We start from the raw sequence: 8,389 nt of genomic DNA on the forward strand, positions 1-8,389 counted from the left end.
AGCCTCGTATGTGCGCGCCTAGCACTTGTGATGCCAGCGAGGTATGTGCGCGCCTAGCACTTGTGATGCTAGCCTCGTGTGTGCGCGCCTAGCACTTGTGATGCCAGCGTCGTATGTGCACGCCTTGCACTTGTGATGCCAGCCTCGTATGTGCGCGCCTAGCACTTGTGATGCCAGCGTCGTATAAGCGGGTCTAGCACTTGTGATGCGAGCCTTGTATGTGCACGCCTAGCACTTGTGATGCCAGCGTCGTATAAGCGGGTCTAGCACTTGTGATGCCAGCCTCGTATGTGCGCGCCTAGCACTTGTGATGCCAGCGTCGTATGTGCGCGCCTAGCACTTGTGATGCCAGCGTCGTATATGCGCGCCTAGCACTTGTGATGCCAGCCTCGTATGTGCGCGCCTAGCACTTGTGATGCGAGCCTTGTATGTGCGGGCCAGGCACTTGTGTTGCAGCAAGCCTCGTATGTGCTCGCCTTGCACTTGTGATGCCAGCCTCGTATGTGCGCGCCTTGCACTTGTGATGCCAGCGTCGTATGTGCGCGCCTAGCACTTGTGATGCCAGCCTCGTATGTGCGCGCCTTGCACTTGTGATGCCAGCCTCGTATGTGCGCGCCTTGCACTTGTGATGCCAGCGTCGTATGTGCGCGCCTAACACTTGTGATGCCAGCCTCGTATGTGCGGGCCTAGCACTTGTGATGCCAGCCTCGTATGTGCGCGCCTAGCACTTGTGATGCCAGCCTCGTATGTGCGGGCCTAGCACTTGTGATGCCAGCCTCTTATGTGCGCGCCTAGCACTTGTGATGCCAGCGTGGTATGTGCGCGCCTAGCACTTGTGATGCCAGCGTCGTATGTGCGCGCCTAGCACTTGTGATGCCAGCGTCGTATGTGCGCGCCTAGCACTTGTGATGCGAGCCTTGTATGTGCGCGCCTAGCACTTGTGATGCCAGCCTCGTATGTGCGCGCCTAGCACTTGTGATGCCAGCGTTGTATAAGCGGGTCTAGCACTTGTGATGCCAGCCTCGTATGTGCGCGCCTAGCACTTGTGATGCCAGCGTCGTATAAGCGGGTCTAGCACTTGTGATGCCAGCCTCGTATGTGCGGGCCTAGCACTTGTGATGCCAGCGTCGTATAAGCGGGTCTAGCACTTGTGATGCCAGCCTCGTATGTGCGCGCCTAGCACTTGTGATGTCAGCCTCGTATGTGCGCGCCTAGCACTTGTGATGCCAGCGTCGTATGTGCACGCCTTGCACTTGTGATGCCAGCCTCTTATGTGCGCGCCTAGCACTGGTGATGCCAGCCTTGAATATGCGTGCCACTGCGTAATCTCAGTCTCGTCTCGTGTTAGCGCCTAGCACTGTGTGCTGTCAACATCCTCGTGTGTGTGCGCCTAGCGCTGAGTGACTTCAGCCGTGGCGCTGCACCTGCTAAATAAAGGCTATGGCCAGATGGAGGGCGAGTGGGGTCGAGCCGGCGCCCGTCCATCCACCTCTTGCCGCCGGCCAGTGTTTGCGAGACAGCACCCACATACACAGACCGAGGGGACGGCACTGCGAGGCTAGATTGGAGCAGACCCAGTGAAACGGGGAGACGGCGCAGGGGGCGGGGCCCCGAATGCAGTAGGGGTGAGACCCCGGTCGGGAAGGACGGCAGCAGGTGCTGGGGTTTCCCCTCCTCCGGATCCGGCCGCTCCCGGCCCAGCTGCTGCGGATACCAGGGCGGTGCAGTCAGCCGCGGCCGGCATGGGGTGGGGGTGGGGGGCTGGCAGTGGTGTCAGTGCACGGCGCCCACACCTTCTCCGGAAGGACCGAAGTGGGCTCTCAGTCCGTGATGCTGCGATGGCGAGAGATGGTTCGGCGATGGGTGTGAAGGACAAGAGGGGAACGCGAACAAGGTGCACAGGGGAATAGGAGTAGTGAAAGGTGGCGCTGTGACTGCACGAGTCACTGTATATTATGCAGTTGCACTGTGAGATTTTTGCGCATTGTCACTGTACGGCGTGCATGGGACTACAAACAATTTGGACCAAATGATTGAACACTTTTATCATGCTTTTTTCCACAAAGTTTGGCTAAACTCCATTCGTTCTCGAGGCTAGTCTTGTCAATGTTTTAATAATCCAGGGACTGCCACAGTGCCTAGAAGCCTTATATATCTGCAGCCGCAAATCAATGACGTGCTTCTGGACGGAGGGGAACAGTAACAGTAGCTATTGTTGCCAAGTTTCCCAGGTCCATGTGTGACTAGATGCTCCAGCCCAGTACCTTTCTTTGAATTCTGAGACTTGCAGACATGATTTTATAACGAGGAAAACAAACCACAAGTCCCATAATGCAAAGAAAGGTACGTGGTCTGCACAGGTAGCTAGGAATGGCCTCGGATAACTCGATAGGGTTGAGAACGTTTGAAGATTTACTCTCCTTCTTCAACATACTTCTCCATTTTTTTGAAAGGCTCAAGCCAGGACAGTGGCGATGGGGCCTGGTGACGTGAGGGGTCCGCTACACCCCAATTATTAACTGTATTTTTACTACAAATCAAGAGAATGGGGGCTCCATCGCCCTTCTTGCGTCAGGGACCACAGAACCCTTTGTACCACTCCCGATAGTAAACATCACCAGCTGCAGGTTCCAGACATGCTCCTTAGGAGGTCACGTGGCTTTCTTTGAGGTGCCATTGTCAGAGCGAGATTTGTGCGCCCGGTACATGTCTTCATTAGGGACAGACGGCGCTGATGTGCAATTGCACATTTTTTCTTTTTTTTTTCTCTGCTGGGAAAGCATTTCCCCAAGAAGAAACCATTTCCATACCCCCCCAAGAACTTTGGGGATATTCTTTCTCTTTCCATCATGGAAAGAGATTTACTCCATTGCTTGTTATTGTAACCCTTTGTTCATTCAAGGGTAAAAGAAATTGGAAATGCATTTCTCATGTCTCGTAAACAAAGGTGTTGATGTTCACTTACAAAAGTAAAAGGCAAACCACACCATGATGCATCCACTCCTCCCCACCCCCCATTCCCCATGTATGAGATTTATTCCTGCATAATATTACGCACCCGGGGAGTAATAATAATAATTTCTTTATTCGGCTTTACACATTGGAAAACCATAAAAGCAACATTTGATAATACAATTTCATATTAAAAGAGAGATCATGTTACAGGATAAAATTCAGACAAAGACAAATGAATATGTTTAAAACAAAGAATCAAGTTATTTCATTGCGTCGTCTGGGACTAAATCCAGCATGAATTTTACAGGTTTTTCCTATGCTTCATAACACATTTTAGAAAATTAAGGACATGATAGCAAACAGGTTCAGATTCTAGCAGTTGGAGACGTAGCATTGCAGGACGACATTGTCTAAGTCCCCATCGCCTTTATAGTGGTAGTAGCCAGATTTTCCGGTGTGGATGATGGAATTTACAAAACAATATTGTGTGTAAATTAGTCTGTATTGGTTCCTCATCACAGGGACAAGCAGGGAGAATTGGGTCCCACCTATTTCCCTCGGGGAAAAGCTACTAATCTATGGAAATGCATTTCTCATGTCTCATAAACGAAGGTGTTGATGTTCACTTACAAAAGTAAACGGCAAACCACTCCATGATGCATCCACTCCTCCCCACCCCCCATTCCCCATGTATGAGATTTATTCCTGCATAATATTATGCACCCGGGGAGTAACTATAGGCAAGAGTAAATTGATCTATTTCTGCCAGATCGACTTAGATAAACGGTTTGCATACGCATATCAGGTCATTGACAAAAAATGCTGTCGTGAATTGGATTCTGTGCCCAGATCCAGTATGGCTGCTTTTAGGGCTGCATGGATTAAGAAGCATTCAATCCATCTAACCCTAAAAGCAGACATCTTTCCTGTCTCCTGGACCCATCCCAATGCCCTGTGGTAGCCAGACATGTATGCCCTGCCAGGCGTGTGGTGCAGATGATGGTGTGAGTTGTACCCTCGCTGTGTGAGGTGTGACCCCCCCCCCACATGCGGTGGCAGGGTGGTAGTGTTGGGGTTGAGAATGATTTGTAATGTGCACGCCCTCCTGTTGCGCCTGCACCCGTCCCTGCAGCTCCCACCTTCCAGCAGAGCTGCTTCTAGCCCCCGGCTTCTATCTGTTCATGGGATGGGGGTGGAATACGAAGGTCACGTGACCAATTACGGCGCATGCATGTGTTACCTCCTGCCGAATCCAGCAACTGACTGCAGTGTCAGGGAGGCGTGGCTTCTCGTGTGGCACAAGTGCCTGTCAGTTGTGCATCTATCAGTAGAGAACCTCAGCTGGATAAAGGCCAACCGCAGGCAGATGTCTGCACTAAGCGCCTAGAGGACAAGTAATGGGGAATGTGGTGCTACACAAATTCTTGTAGCGTAACATCTACAAGAGTTACCATTTTTTGTTGTGCCACATTTGACATGCTGTCACAGGAGAGTCCTCTTCCTGAGCTCTGTATCAGGCCTTCAAGTGTTTCCTTATTTCAGGAGCTCCCAATCAGAACCAATTCTTAAACCTCTTGGCTCAATCCAGCGATTCTTACTCAGGAAGCAAGTCATGAGTGACCTATGCTTGAGTAAATTAAGGCATCATTCACAGTGCTGGAACCACCTGGATTAGTTACACATGAATCTACATTACTGCTACGTAATGTATTTGTAAGATGTCAGTGGGTGTCCAAGGATGGATGTTCCAAGGGATGTGAATGTATCTGACAGAGGTGCCACAGGGGGTGCTCAAGGACATGCAAGTACAAACACCGAGTGGCAGACTTTAGAGACAAGCATCCTGGGACCGGTTTCTGGCTAATCAGCCGTCATCAGTCAGGCTAGCTTGAATCCGGTGCCAAAGTGAGCAAGGGACCCACGTCTGGGCATACACTGCCAACTTCGGGCGAACAAAGAAAAACCAAAGGGGATGATGGTCGAAGTGTTGAACAATGCAAGCACTCACCCACATGGCCATATGCAAATCAGTCTGACCCTGTGCCTCATGGGAACAGTCCAGGATGATTGTTTCAGGTCCAGGGAAGACATGGCTTGGCAGTTCGGGCTGGACTGTTCCCATGAGGCTCAGGGTCAGACTGATTTCCATATGGCCATGTCTGAACTGGGGTGGCGGTGTGAGCTAAAGAATGATGATGAATTAAACCCAGATCAGTTGACTGGGGGTGAGTGCTTGCAATGTTCAACATTATGTCCATCATCCCCTTTGGTTTTGCTTTGTTTGCCCTAAGTTGGCCGGGTATGCCCAGGCGTGGGTCCCTTGCTCACTTTGCAACTGGATTCAAGCTAGACTGGCTGATGACGGCTGATTAGCCTGAAACCGGTCCCAGGATGCTTGTTTCTGGTCCAGTGAAGACTTGTCTTGGCATTTTGGGCTGGACTGTTCCCATGAGACAAAGGGTCAGACTGATTTGCATATGGCCATGTCTGAACTTGGGGGGCGGAGTGAGCTAAAGAATGATGATGGTTTAAACCCAGATCAGTTGACTGGGGGCGAGAGCTTGCAATGTTCAACACTCCGGCCATCATCCCCTTTCGTTTTGCTTTATTAGCCGAAATGCACCAGTTTTTCGGCGTGACGGAAAAATAGCCTTGCGCCACCATTGATGCGCCACATTTACAATGCAGCGCATCGTGGTGCAAGGATAGACACATGCGTTACTCATCTTGTCGGCGTAAGGGCAGCACATTGCTGGAGTCGTGCCGCAAGCACGACACAACTGCAGCAATAGTTAGGATTGCCTATTCCTAACATGCTGCATCACTCCTTACACCTGTTTCAAGCGGGTGCAATGTTTTGACGCAGTGGCGTCGTAAAAGTGACTCCGTGAAATCTTGTGGATTTCCCTACGTCACTTTTACAAGGCTTCCTTGCGATGAAACGCCCACCCTGCATACCTTACACCTCACGCAGGTATAATGTAGTGCAGGGGTTTACAACATGACACATCTCCCTAGATGCGTCACGTCGTAAATATAGAAGTGACACAGCGGGTCTTAAAGATGTCACAAGGGGCTTGTAAATCTGCCCCAATGGGTTTTAAAATGCATTTCCACCCACTCCAGGTGGGACCGGGCACCAGATTCCGTGGTGGCCATGAATTGCCGGTTTTCCGTGCAGACGTTCATCCTCCAGGTATACCTATCAGAGAGGGACGAGGGGAAATCCTATTGTGCGTTGAATCCATTCCTGCCCGTTATCCCTCATTCCGAGCAGCAGGCCTCGGACGGGGGTGGTGCATCCGCCTGAGCGAGCCCTGCACGGTGCGGTGCTGGGCTTCACCTGAGCGGTTTTGCCGCATGCGCAAACCGCGTCACGCAGCGCGAGCCTGGCTGCCTCACCCCGCTTGTAGCTCTACCTCCGGGGCCTGGGCAGATTCCGTTATCTTAGTGACTTTTCATCAAACGTGCAAGGTAGGGAAGAAAGGTGTGAGGTGCGCATTGCAAGGACAGTGCGTTAATAAGCCAGGTATGAGGTACGCAGTGCGGCGAGAGCTGCAGTGCAAGATGCCAGGCTTGCGCTGCCAGTGCAGGAGGAGAGGAGAAGGCATGCCGCGGGGATGGTGCACCCACCTGGGCTAGGCATGCTTGGCCCTCTTCGTTTTACAGCGTAATGTTCGAAATATATGAGGTGACCGGCAATTGTCTGAAGAGAAACTCTTGAAATACTGCCACACCTCAGGCCTGGCAAGTACCCGGAAGCATCACCACCTATCAACAGATCACCACGTAGGTGCATATATTAAATGTGTGTGCCGCTCCCTCGGGGGTGGTGGGCTGAAGAGCCCAGTGCCCACCCACCCCCGAAGGCACCGCTTCGCCTTGGCACAGGAAGATAGGGGTTCCCGGAGGCCCACGTGGCCAGGCCAACCCTTAGCAGAACATTGCAGAGGCGCTCTGTTGATACCCTTGGCACACTGTAAACAATGCATTAATGTAACACCCATGGCACAGTTGGTAACCAGCTCCCTAGGGCAGGTGTGCCCAGAGGGCACCGCTCCGCTTCTTGCACCTGCCTCTCGTCCTGCCCCTGCGGCACGAAGGTCCCGAAATAATATTTTTAAAGGGACCATCCCGTGAAAAAGAAAACAGCATGTCCTCTTACCCATTCTTGCGTCATCAGCAGTCCCTAGCAACAAGGGTTCTGGAATGCCCCTTTGTTTGGCGATAAAGCCCATTGTGACGTCATTTACTAGGAGGCCCCTTTACACCTGTTTTGATTTTCCATCTTTAGGCAGCGCCGGTATATTGCTATCGGTAGAACCGGCCTGAATACATTGAATTAGACGACAACATCTACACAAAATGTAAGGGGAGACGCAAAACATGAAGCACAAAATCAGCAGCACAACGGCCTCGGACAAGATTTATTATTAACAATAGAAGCCCAAAGAGCTGCCGGGCGCAGCTGGAAAGAGCGCCCGGGCGGGCGCGCGCCACCGAAGCATCGCATCAGATCATGCCAGCTGTACAGACCCCCCCCCCCCCCCCCCATCCCCACACGAACATAGGCCCCCACGCCCCTTTACCTACCTCGGCGTGGTGTGCGAGACCGCGCAGGCTACACTACTGCACCGTAGGCACAGTCCAGAAGGTGGCAGGGTGGGCACAGTCTATTAGTTGGCACAGTGAGAAAAGCCCTCCAGATGGCACGGCCACAGTGACGCAGAAGCCACAGCCCTGAAGGTGCCAAGACACTTCAGGGCTCCAGGAAACAAAACAACCGCTGTCCTGCAGATGGCACGGCGGCCACAGCCCTCCGAGGGGCACGGTCCCGAGGAAAGGCACACTTGAGAACCAATCGAGCTGTGGTGTGGGCACGATCGCGACTTAAGTCGTAACTCAAGCAGGCGGCACGATGGCAAAGCAATGACAGTAAACAGGTGCACTGTGATCACAGTTTCAGTCACGACTTGAGCAGGTGGCAAAGGGGGCGCAATTGCAATTCGTGCAGGTTACACAGTGGGTGCGGGTGGCAGAGTAGCCGTAGTCGTCAATCAAGCAGATGGCACAGGGGCACAGTCGAGACTTCAGCGGGTGGGACAGTTGTGACTCAAGCAGTTTGCATGGCGGGCACAGTCACAACTCGTGCAGGTTGCGTGGTGGGTACAGTCGCGATTCGAGCAGGTGGCGCAGTGTGCATAGTCAAACAAGCAGAAGGCACAGGGGGCACCGTCGAGACTGCAAGCAGGTTGCACAGCTGTGACTCAAGAAGGTTGCAAGGTGGGCGCAGTCACAACACGAGCAGGTGGCACCGTGGGCGCAGTCGCGACTCGAGGCGGTGCCACCGGTGCAAGTCCGGCAGGTGGCACAGTGAAGCAGGTAGCACAGTGCTGCTCGGCGGGCACTGGCGGGCAGCGGAGACCCAGGTGAC

At 52.7% G+C, this 8,389-nt stretch overlaps 1 protein-coding gene across 1 annotated transcript in view; it reads right to left on the reverse strand.

Annotated features, from left to right (window-relative positions):
* Positions 1-7,685, reverse strand: part of LOC147701491 (dual specificity protein phosphatase 8-like) — a 47,097-nt gene extending 39,412 nt beyond the window's left edge. Inside the window, exon 1 of the mRNA XM_086930183.1 lies at positions 7,549-7,685. The gene's annotated coding sequence lies outside the window, so the exon portion shown is untranslated. The remainder of the gene's footprint in view (positions 1-7,548) is intronic.
* Positions 7,686-8,389: the final 704 nt, after the last annotated feature.

The sequence above is a fragment of the Lissotriton vulgaris genome, chromosome 7, assembly GCF_964263255.1.
Source record: "Lissotriton vulgaris chromosome 7, aLisVul1.2, whole genome shotgun sequence".
Classification (NCBI taxonomy): domain Eukaryota; kingdom Metazoa; phylum Chordata; class Amphibia; order Caudata; family Salamandridae; genus Lissotriton; species Lissotriton vulgaris.